The sequence below is a fragment of the Brachycentrus maculatus genome, unplaced genomic scaffold, assembly GCF_059751285.1.
Source record: "Brachycentrus maculatus isolate JH-2025_06_01 unplaced genomic scaffold, ASM5975128v1 h1tg000435l, whole genome shotgun sequence".
In the NCBI taxonomy this organism is placed as follows: Eukaryota; Metazoa; Arthropoda; class Insecta; order Trichoptera; family Brachycentridae; genus Brachycentrus; species Brachycentrus maculatus.
Genome location: NW_028281183.1, coordinates 16,442 through 28,859, shown reverse-complemented (window position 1 = coordinate 28,859; position 12,418 = coordinate 16,442). Strand labels below are relative to the sequence as shown.

The window sequence follows — 12,418 nt, the reverse complement described above, 5'->3', positions numbered from 1 at the left end:
TCTCGCTGAATCTGTGTCCTTTTCGACGATTCTTTGTGTTGGGAATCAGCTATTTATAGGAAGTGATCAAATACTTCGAATGGGCATCGATGTTCGTCACAGAGAATAATGTCTAACAAAATGGCAGTTTTTGCACTAACACTTTCTTCTACTGTTGCTGCTTGAGCTAACTGATAGCAGAGACCAATCGCTAATCAATTTCCATCTGATTATTCTGATTATTGCCTGCATTATATAAATCCTCCAACAATTCTTTATCTTTCTACTATGAATGGTTTCCTGTTACTTCATAAGATTAGAGCTACTCTTATTTCTAGTTGGGCGCATGATGCTGAAACAAGGAGATAGGCTTATTAAGAATGAAAGCTGGATGGATTTTGTGTGTTGAACGTGAACTTTGAATCTGATTCAGATGCAACAGTTAGTTCTATTGCTTCATTGAGGCATTGCTATCTTGGAATGTCTTATTGAACATGAAAGCATTCTTATTTTATTCTTTGATTCGGTCGGAATGCAAGCTGTGTAGAATGAGAGATTGCATAGGAGTGTTTGAGTATGGAGGCAGTATAATGTGATCAAACTGCTTACAATTCGATGAGGAAGCCTGGTCTTGAGATACTCTTTAGTGATTGGTATTCTGTTTACTGTCCATTTCGTCGATGTTATCACGCCAGTTCGTGCAAGAGTGCAGTATCATCTTTTTATTACTAAAAGGAAACAGCTTATTTTGATTGTTCGATGGCTTTTGCTGATAGTTCGAGTTGCTATTGCTATTGTTGTTGTTGGCTTTGATGGTTTATTTTTTGGAAGTGGACCGGCACCTCAGTTCATGATTCAATGACTTCTATTCACTATTTGACCGGCCTGAAGCCCCTAATGTCACTGTGCTCGCTTTACAGGGATTTACACTGTTGTGGGCATATTTTTTAGTGGCGGAAGTTCGGTTTGTCGTCGAAATTGCACTGGATTTTATTTTGTTATTTGAAGAGTTGAATCTTGTGAAATTGCATGAGGCTTATCTTTGATCCTATACGTAGTTTTCGATTTCATCTGTGTTGAGCTGAGTTTCTCGTTGAGTTTCTTGTTGATTTTTCTCGCTTTTGAGGAAGTATTGGTATTTAGGGAATATTTCAGAATTTTTAGTGTTATTATTGCAGCCATTGTTGTAAGTGTTGTAGACGCTATGATGAGTATTACTATAGACATTTTATGTCTTGCGAATGATGCGATTTTGTGTCGGATGATGCCTGAGTTCCTAGTGCAGAGCAAGAGACCCCATGAAGGGAGAACTAACTTTGATTCTGATAGTCTATTTCAATGAGTTCTTCGCCTTGATGTTCTAGGTCTTACGCTCAGGAGATTGCTAGGAAGCACTAGAGTATTCTTACTCTTTGATTTCCATCGACTTCAACTCAATGAGTTCCTCAGGGGACTTTTGTCTGAAGCTGCCTCGAGACAAATTGTTGTTTGAGGCTATGCGATTGATGCTCGGCGCGCATTCATTCGGAATCAGGTTCACAATCGAGCTCATATGTCGACCATTTCTTAGGCAGTTACAGGAATTCTCTTTATTTGAGTCTAAGCTAGTCTTAGCAGTCGATTTTATGTTTATGCTGGAATATGCCGGGATTTATTGTGTATTAGTATTTGTATTTGGACGAGTATTGCTTTACTTTTCAGTTGATTTGACAGGAGCGAAGCCTGGATTGCTGACGAATGCGTTGAATTTTACATCTGTGCGCTCAGATAACAAATTTATAGGAAAGGCGAAATGTGCTAAGTGTGTTGCAGCGGAGCAAGTTGGAATTATCACAGAAGACTGCAAGTTTGTACATTGGGCTGCCAGGGACGGAGGCCTATTTGAGTACTGACAACTATGCTTTCGATTTCTATTTCTGGCAACTTGATCATGGGAAACTGATAATTTCTCGGGTACCTTCACCCGCAGACACTGCACAAAAGAAGTCATAATGGCCTTGATCAACGCAAATGTCCACTTCTTGCTCTTGAAGAATTAGTTTGGATCTCCTTGTTTCTACTCTCTCATTGTCTTATTAAAGAACATGGAAGTTGAACAAGCTGAAGATTTTCTGGCTCTTGTTGATTTTCTGTCGATGCTGGAATGTTCCAACGCTGATTTTGCATAGTCCCAAAAATGTTTGAGTTTGCCTGTCGACAGAGCTAATACGATTTCCAAAATTTTAGAGACTATCTGATGCTAAGAATTGAGTATTTCTCCCGAAATATCATTGCTGAGGAATTCCTCGTTGACCCAGACCTTCAGCTCTCCATTTGCATTAACTACGCATTTCTCTAGAGATATGCTCGTGGCGCCAAGCATATTGTAGATGATTTGGTGTCCATCCACTATTCGTTTCAGCAGATACAAGGCCTATTCCATGCTAAAGTGACAGCCTTGACTCAATCGATACTCAATCTTTTCAGTTTCGAAGGCGTTTTTCACAATATCAGAGCTGCTAAAATCCGAACAGTTGTCGAGCCTATAGATTCGAATAATTGGTCCTACTTCTTTGGTCCTCCACTGATATATTTTTTTGTTATACTCCAAATCATTGACAAGCCTTGGAGTGAGCAGCATATTCTAATTCTATAGTGGGTCACACTACCTTCTTCTGATGCTGTTTTTACTCGTATTGGAAGCATTCTGTACTGTGGATTGGAATTCGTAGGCTCTGAACAAGTCCTTATCTTGTCGGAAAATAGTAGAATTTGTTGTTTGGTCTATGAACATCGTTTCGACTGTAGTCTTCGATAGGAATAATTATATATAACGAAGTATATATTCTGTTTATCTCATTTCAGTACTGTAAAACTCGTATGATATCGAAGCTATATTATGTGCTCATAGTAATATCAGAGTAGCGAGTTTGAAATATAAAGGAACAGTAAATACATATCAGAAAAGTATTTGATCATTCCCATTTGATTTTTTTCCCATTTACCCAGACTCCGTTTTTCTCGAGGCCATCTTTGTTTCTATAGGCCCCTTTTCCATCCTGTTTACCATTTCGCCAATGGCCCTTGTAAGCTCGGCCATCTGGCCATGAAAACTAGCCAAATCCTTCCTTTTTGTCATTGTTGTACTCTCCTTCATACTTCCTGCCGTCCGTCCATGTGAAGATTCCCTTGCCATGCATTTTGTTGTTCTTCCATGAGCCTTCATACTCCCGCCCATCGACCCACATGTAGTGTCCAAATCCTTCGATGTTATTAGCCTTAAACTATCCTTCATACTTGTTGCCTTCATTCCATATAAAGGTGCCATGACCATCTTTCAAGCCCTCTACAAAGTAGCCTTCATACTGAGTGCCATCAGCCCACTTCTCCACTCCGTAGCCATGTTGCTTGTCGTCAAGCCACTCTCCGGTATACGACGCACCATCCTGGTGTAGGTAGACACCTTTTCCCTCGGCTTTATCATTCACCCACTCGCCCTCGTACACATCGCCACTGGAGTGGATCAGCCTTCCCTCTCCATTGGCCATGCTCTTGCTCCACTGTCCCTCATAGACAGATCCATCTGGCCAGATCTGCTTGCCGTACCCTTCGCGTACATTTTAGTTCCATTGGCCTTGATAGATTATTCCATTGTCTAATTATTTTGGGCTTGGGATTTGGTCAAGTTAAAGGCCGATGATTTGCAAGGGACCCAATTTGGAATAAACTTATTTCACGATGTCCGGGCAATAATCAGGAAGCTCATAAATCTGTTGAGTTCGTCCTAAATCTTAAGTTTCTTCCTTGAGCAAAACATTGGTGCTCGACTTTCTATCCACACTGGTGCAGGTTTCACAGGCTCCTCCCATTCAAACTCAAACTTGAATAATAAAGTCGTTAGAATTAAATAATCTTAAACCATATACAATACATATTAATATCATCTCAATAAAATCTATTGATTGCATTTTACGACGGATTCGGCCTGGAAAAACAAAAGCGGTATAATTTTATTTTTGAACTCATCCAAACATAATCAAATTAATTTTTCATACAGTTTTGATCGAAAAATGTTTTTACAAAGAGTCCAAGGGGGGATAAAAAAGTTTGATCAGATCTTTTGGATATTAGCGGCTTAGAATCCTTAAAATTACGGAGATTTAGCTACTGCCCCAGATCAATGAATCGGCCTCATAAATTTGTCACAGAAATCCGTCTTGCGTAATAAAATTATTTTTAAATCATGAATATTCCTAAAAATACATCACACCCAAGATCGATATAGAAAGAGGCTATTCCTTTAGTGGAACGGATCGCTAGGACATTTTTCGAATGTTAGTGCGGAAAGAGGTATGATGCATTCCCTGCTCTTTATTTACACTTCAAAAGGAAGCACAATCGCAAAATTTCAATCAACCCTTTGCCGAATACCTGCATTATTCGGTAAACTACATATTCTCATGTGGTAACATATTTGTTTACCAATCGTTCTCAGAGCGAGAAACACAGAGGACTGAAAATCGATTAGGATTTTTATCATAAGCTGACATCAATAGCGATGTAATTCACAAAGTCTGATGCCGAAAGTATCGAAGGAGTTTCGAAAGAAACACTCACCAACCTCATGGAAGACTACTGCGAGTTTATGTTTCATAAACTCGCGGAGGCAAAAGGAGAAATCGAAGCAGAGTTCTTTGAAACGATTGCCCATACTTTCAATGAGTATCTTCTGCAAAGACTTTCATAGAGTGTCATGCCTCCCAGCATCTTCGAAACCTCAAAAATAATACTCATACATTTTTCGTATTGGCTGAACAGGAAAGGCTACACATAGTTACTGGTGCTTGAAAATGAATAATTTAAACTCTAATGCACAGCCGTTTCTGATCAAAACAAAGGATGATAATATATAAGTTATTTGTATGTAGAAAAACTACACATCCTCATTTTATAATTATATTCGTTGGCATTCGGTATGTATTCAGAACAAAAACTCAAACTTATGACTCTGAATTAGATTTTAGTTGTGAAAAAGAGCAGTCTAATAAAAATCTAAATAATTAGGATTTAATTAGATTATTCATCGATCTTCTGATAGAATTAAAGTAAGCTCATATTTTATGCAATTTTACCATATTTCACCACCCTTATTAAATGAGTGAGCCTTTTCAAAGTTAGCAACAATTCTCATTCAGCAATATACAATCGCCCAATAGCGAAGCATCCGATATTGACAACTACTGCTTTGACTATATACATTACAGTAGGTAAAAACTTCTTTAAATTGGGGAAAGTGATTATCAAAAACAAAAGGAGAAGAAATTCGCTGAGGGTGAGGACTATCCGTTGAGCTTGATGTAATTTTTTTAAATTGCAGTGTAAAAAAAGTGTAGAGGACTGCGGATGGATAGGAAATGTAAGTTAATTTTATAGAGGCGATGCAATAATACGGGGAAAATACAGCTTTGTGCAGTCTGTTAGATATGCTCAACTCGTCAATATCGTGGAAATTAAAACTCTATTACATGAAATCGCATAGTTTTCATTGTAAATATTTTTATTCCTCCTTTTTAAATGATAAAACTTCAGTTTAAAAGTTTATACTTCATTGAATAACACTTCATTGTAAATATGTTCCCACTTCATTTCAAATATGTTAGCCATTAATTTATAATATGTTGGCTCTTTGTTGTATGTATGTTATCGCTTAATTTTAATTATTCGCATTCCATGATAATGTTGACCCTCAGATATAATGTAAGCACTTTTTATAATTTGTAATGTAAGCAGTCTATTGTAGTGTTGCATTATCAAATATAGACAAGCCATAGATAGATCAAAAGCAGAACATCGAATAGAATGATGAAACAAAGGGAATACGCTTTATATTTAAATATACTATTGATTTTGTAAGAGTTAGCATTAACTGCCTCAGAATCTATGACATTTTAGTTATTTTGATGTTCGATTTCTTTCAGCAATCGATTGCGATCTACTTATTTGCTGATGGAACTGACGATACTTTCTGCCTTTATTGCATTTCTTTATATTTAATCGCTCTTCCTGCCCATTCTCTTCTCCTATTTCAATATGCTTCTTATTTTTATTTACATTGACGCTAGTTTCTTATGTTCATTCAATCCGAAATGTTTCGGGAGAGTGTACTGTCCGAATTCCTGTAGCATTGTCTCATTGTAGGCAGAAATCAATTTCTGCATGATTAGTTATGCGGCTTGAAAGCTATAAAAGGCAACAGCAATTACAATGATAATTATGCCTCGATATGGGCGGTAGTACACGTATGATTTTTCGATCATTGTTTAGATCAGATCTTGCTCGTATGTCTCAATGGGCTGTTTTCGAGAATGGCTGACAATTTACTCGCAGACTCCCTATAAATTCATGCACAATTTCGGGGTCAGATGCGATTGTATTGTGCATAAGAGTGTTCCATTCGGTTTGACTAAATACGTCATCGGAAAATGTACTTATTAGAATTGTGTCTGCGATGTTCTAACTAAGTGCTGAGCTGTATACATCCTCGGGTTAGACTTACTATGGAGTCGGGGTCTTCTCGAAAATATGTTCTTTGGTAGGTTCTGGAGCAGATCTTGAGGCTCTGAAAAATTATAGTATGCGATGTTGTGTGCTCATTTGTACTATTTCTGAAGTTCTAAGATTTAATTTATGAATTACGCTATCGACGCGTTATGGACTTAAAAACCCTCCTATTTTCAATTTTGGGTTTATTTAATTGAATCGGAGGAAAAAGCCTAATGATAATGTCATACAATGTAATATCATACCATGTAATATCATACAATGTAATATCATACCAATATCTTACCCAATATTAATATCAAATCAATATAAATGCAGCAACTCTCAGATAAACTTAATGAAGAGACAATTCGTCGTAATCGAATCCGACATTAGATTTTATCGATTCCTGCTGTTGCTCCATAGATTCGTAAGCAAATGCTTATACTGCCCAAAAATTCAGGCCAAGTCTCCATTAAATTTAGGCATTTCATCGGGGACTCCAACTACTAAAAATACTAATAGTTGCTGGTTAATTTCCCCTCAAAATATCCACAAGAACCACCTATTCTAACTTCCATTTGCAGCTGCCCCGAAATGCAAATCGATAGCATATTCCTAACGTCGGAGCTCGTAGACCATGATAATTGGAACCCCTCAACGACTCTCGCATCCATTCTCATCGACATCTATCAGTTCGCCAACAGCTATAGAATCTCATAATATGAATTCGATCGGAATAAAAAATAACTGTCGAACTCAATACAGGCAAAAGAAACGGGAAATTTGCTCATATCGCAGGACAATTCGAGCAAAGTTATCGAAAATGCGAGTCTCTTTCTCAAAGACTGCACAGACAACTAAAACTCCTAAACTAAGAACATGAATCGCAGGTTTCGCTCAAAGCTTCGGTAGATCTATAAGGAGGTCAGATTCGAATTGCCGGAGGAGGAAATATTTTAAATTGAGGAAACCCTCAAAACTAATAAAATTGGGTTCGAAGAAATTAAAAAACTGTTGAGGAATAACCATTTCGGGGCTAAAGTCAAAGAACAGGCGTAGAATGGACAAATGCTGAGCAAAATACTCAAAGCTTCGATGAGCATACGGTCTAAAAAGATGATGTTGAAGTACTACCATATTATTGTTGCTGCAATATTCGAGCCTGACAATTTTAGCTGCTGGAAGTACATCGATGCGATGGAATGTGCAAATTTCCATCCGAAGGAAGTCTAAAAGAATAGCCCTTACAAAAGAAGAAAAACGAAACAAAGTATGGCAGAAAAGGAATAAGAATAAATGGGGCAATCGAAATCTTCAGACGAAGATAGTCTGAGCAAATAAGTTTAAGGCTTGAGCTAAAGTCTAAGCTTGAATTCGAGTGAAAGTTAGAGATCAGAAGAGGATTAAAATTAAAAAATTGGTCAAATAGGCAATTGATATTTTTAGTAGACATAAAATATTTCTAAATTGCAATGAGATGGTGCAAACCAAACGATGAAGCATACAAACTAAAACAAAATAAAACTAAAGCAAAACAAGAAATTTAAAAAATTTAAAATCATTTGTTTGAAAAATCTTGAACCAATACTAAATTTATTGATGTAATCCTTTGTATCATATTCAGCAGCATATAATTTACTTGAATTGTATTTGAGTTGCGCTTTATTGAGGATTTCCTGATTTGAATCCTAATTTTATAATTATAATCATAAAAATGTATATTATTTTATTTTTATTAGGATATATTTAATCTGACATTTAATCAACAGAATCGGCACTCAAAAATGCAATTTCCTATTCTACTGTTAGTTTCGGCTCTAATTTTGCGCTCGACATCCTTTTAGCTCCCATTTGACAAATTCATTGAAGCAACTCCTCAAACGTAACGCTTTTTATAGCATAGATATGGCATAATTACCATTGTCAAAGAGACATAGAATTTTTACGAAGACACCAAAAAGTTTCTACAAAGCTACGCCACAATGAAATGCGACTATTTGAGTGAAATTGTGGTGGTGTGGGCAGTTGGAGAGTCATCCCAGAAATTACAGGCGGAACTTTCTGCGGATAAAACAAATTTGTGGCAGAGAAGTGTTCACTTTGTGTAAAAATCAAAATAAATCAAACAAAAAAGCAGTTACAGATTCCATTTGTCGCCCTAAAGCACACAGTAAGTATATTTATCCTTGGATGTCGATGTTAATGGCCTGAGTTGCAGACAATTGACCGAAGACTTCGAATACTGGCAGAGCAAATCCACCGGAAAAATAGGGCCATTGATGACATACTATCCGAAGATACAGTAGAGTGTCGGAAACAATCTGGAAATCGGCAAGTTCTTATTCTATGACCCTGTGAACCAATACTTTTCAATGGGCTCTGCTGCGGGGTCATGGGTACCAGCTCATTACATGAGGCTCATGATCGAGAGCAACCTCCCTGACATAAAGTACATCAGAGAAACTGGCGATGCAACTCGAGGATGCGAATAGATAGGCCTCAATTTCATAATACTGCATCTTTACCCCGAAATACTCCTCTATGAGCTCCTGACCGACGACGAAATCCCCGCCAAGTCCTTCGATGCCGACAATTAGTTCAAAAGTGGCATATAAAAATGTGCGAAACTCTACGCATATTACCTTGGGTACAACCCACTCCAAACCTACATGCGCTCATACCTCCAAAAAAAGATCAACCACTCCGATGAATATGCGGACAAAATCAACGAACACACAGTCTACCTAAAATATGTTTACTACGAAAATGTGTTAGAACTTTATCAGCACAAAAAGACTTCCGTTTTTAGTGCTTCGGATTTGGTGTACATTGAGGAGAACAGTGATCGACAATGGAAATAGGAAAAGTAAGCATACTAATCTTCGAAATTTGTCCCTGCTTACATAGCCGTCTTGATCGGAATCATTTTTGGAGCCCTTCTGACAGTAAATGAATAATATAATATAGCTCACTATGTGTCCCTAAAAGAAAATTATAAAGGATCTGCTGGAGAGAAAACTAAAGAAACAATCGATATAACTGTGATTAAAAGCAATTTATTTACAATCTTTATATTCATATTTTATTACGAATGAATGATTATTGATAGATAAGTAGCAATTGAGACATTGTTGCGAAATGGTATTTTTGAGCATTAAATGGTTTACCACATCGCACAGATAGGAGTCACACGAATTAATTAGAATCAATTAAAATCGGAGGATAAGTATAAACCCAAATTCAGATGTCTTGATTGTTCTATCCTCTTACATTTGAACAAATAAAATAATCAGTTATTTGGCTTCGTTTTTGTTTTGCTCTTGTTGTGAGCAGTTTGGTCCTAATGATACTCCTCGTCAATTTCCTCCATTGTGTATGGTTGGATGTCTTCGTCAAACCCCTCTTCATACTCGCCATTCTTCTCATCCGTGGGCAACTCTTACATTTTTTATTACTCGAAGTATTACTATTCGTAGTTTTAGTCCTACTGCTTGTTGGCTGTGATATTTTTGTGCGCTTTCGATTTTGTTGCAGGGGAGTCATCGATTTGTTCATGCTCATATTGACACTCTTCCTATAAAAGGGAGTTATTCTTTTGGGGGTTACTCCTATTTGCATGATCATCATCGTTATAGTTTTACACATCCATTTCATCATCATCTCTCTTGGACTGCGTCTTCTGGTGAGCTTCCACATAGGATCGGGACTACTCGTACTACTCATCTTCTTCCTTGACCACTTGACTATGGTCGACTTGGAACTTCTTCTTGTTGGGCTGGTTAGGGGCGTCATTGGCCCCTCCCTGTATGCCATTATTCGGCATATAGAATATTTCGAACATTGCGTAGTAGTTGAGATGCTCCAAATCTAGGGACTCTAAGATAATCTGACAGATAATGAAGTCCACGAACTACTTCTCTAATTCAATTTCGTTGAAGAAACTACAGAGCTCGGACTATGGAATGGTGCCTTCTCCGTTTTTCTTACGATTGAGGGCCGTGAGAATGTGCTGGTGGTAGTTAGTGACGAGCTCTGCGATCTGTATGAACATCTCCTACTATTTCTCTTGGGGCATTATTTCAAAGGCAGGGATCATCTGCTGCAGATTGTGGAGAAGCTACTTCTTCGTGAGCTTCTTCTACTCGCTGATTTGGATCTTTTGTGCGCCTGGCGAGCAGCATTCAGGGTAGAACAGTAACATCAGACAGTACTCAAGATAATTGCTTGATATTATGCAGAATGGTTCTGCAACCAGGGACTCTGCGATATCCATTACAGAACATTACTCCTCCAGCACTTTTTAGTTAATTTCTGAGTTTATCAAATATCTCTAGGCCTCTTCGAAGCTCAGGTGATGGGCCTTGAATCGAAATGTGAGGAATCTTGCGATTTCTTCTTTGTTCTACTGGCTGGCTGAATCTATTACTTCTCTTCGGAAATCACCCAGTCCTCGTCCCATGCTGATTTGCTTCTATTTTTCAAGTGTGAGGCTCAGCTCCTCGATTTTATTCTCAAGAAGGCGGATATGCTGCTTTAATTTATCACAATTCTGGCAGTTTAGAGCCCCCTAAGGCGGATTATTCCCATGTTTACGGTATTTTTGCGCAGATTTGCTGACAATTCTTTTATCTTGTTCTTTGTCTTTCTCGTTATCCTTCTCTTTCTGATTATTGTCCTTTGCCCTGCTTTTGCTAAGGAAGCTGCTTCTTTGTTACTTTACCTATTTGGCACTTCTGATGTCGATGGCCTTAACGGAGTCAATGGAGTTCCCACTTTATATCTTACCCTCCGTCATCGGAATTTGCTTCAGAGTATCGATTTACTTTTCCTTTTATTTAATAACTCTGTTCGCATTGAAGAGCATTTTATTGAGATGCTTTTCTTTTTCGGAGATTTGCTTGAACTTTTTGGATGACTCTTCGGTTCTTCTGATGCGACTTTGCAGTTATGCATTTTACTTGGACAGAATGAGGTTTTTCTCGATTAGATTGTGCAGCTTTTGCTAAAGATTGGGTGCGCCCTGCTATTTGCTAAATAAAAAAAGAGCATACTGCTTGGTGGTAGCTTTCCGATACTGCTCTTCCTCCAAGAGTTGGCGCAGGCGCGTCGTTTCTGCTAAAATAGCATCGCGCTCACACTCGAGCTCGCTGATTCGTGTAAATTTAATGGACCATTTGATCTTTTAGTTTTCTTTTTTTTGCTCATCGAGATCTTTCCTTAAATTCTTAATCACCATCTTCAGTGACAAATTCTCACTGCCCTTGAATTTACCATCCTTCTGCATAAGTCCGGGCTGTTTGAGTTTCATGCCATCTTCTTCCATAGCTCTGTTGAGCCTGGCATTCTACTTCTCAAGGGTCATGAGCCTGGTCTTAAGCTTCATGTTCTAAGATGTGAGATGATTATTCTTTTCTGTGTTTAGTAGGAACTATACGCTTAAGCACAAGATTGTCATGTTGCCTCACTTATTTCTCGAGGTAGTTATTGACTTGCTGGGAGACAATAGGCCCCAGGTTCTTGGCAAGTATTTTTTTTCTAAGATTTGTCAACCTGGTTTACTTCTCGCGCTGCAGTTCTGGAAGAGGTGTGTTCTTTTTACTGAAACGAACCTGCGCTATGAAAACAAATACGCTATCATCGGAGAAGACTCCGGATTTGAGTGATTGAGCAGATTAGATTTCCTCGTCACTTTCCTTCAAGGGCTTGTTGGTGGGCTTTCGCTTGTAGCTGATTACCTGCTCTCTTTCCTACCGCATTAAGGCAGATGTACGATAATTCGCGCAATTTCTTCGTTTTCTTTCTGTTATTTTTTCACATTCATTGTTTAAATATCAAATTGTATAATCTCATCTGCAAACAAACTCAAATATGCAACTTCTTTATTTATTTGAAATAATAGTATAATCGCAGAACAATA

General features: G+C 37.9%; 1 pseudogene; it reads right to left on the bottom strand.

Moving 5' to 3' along the window:
- Positions 1-2,933: 2,933 nt before the first annotated feature.
- LOC148302606 (uncharacterized) lies at positions 2,934-10,552 on the bottom strand (annotated as a pseudogene).
- Positions 10,553-12,418: the final 1,866 nt, after the last annotated feature.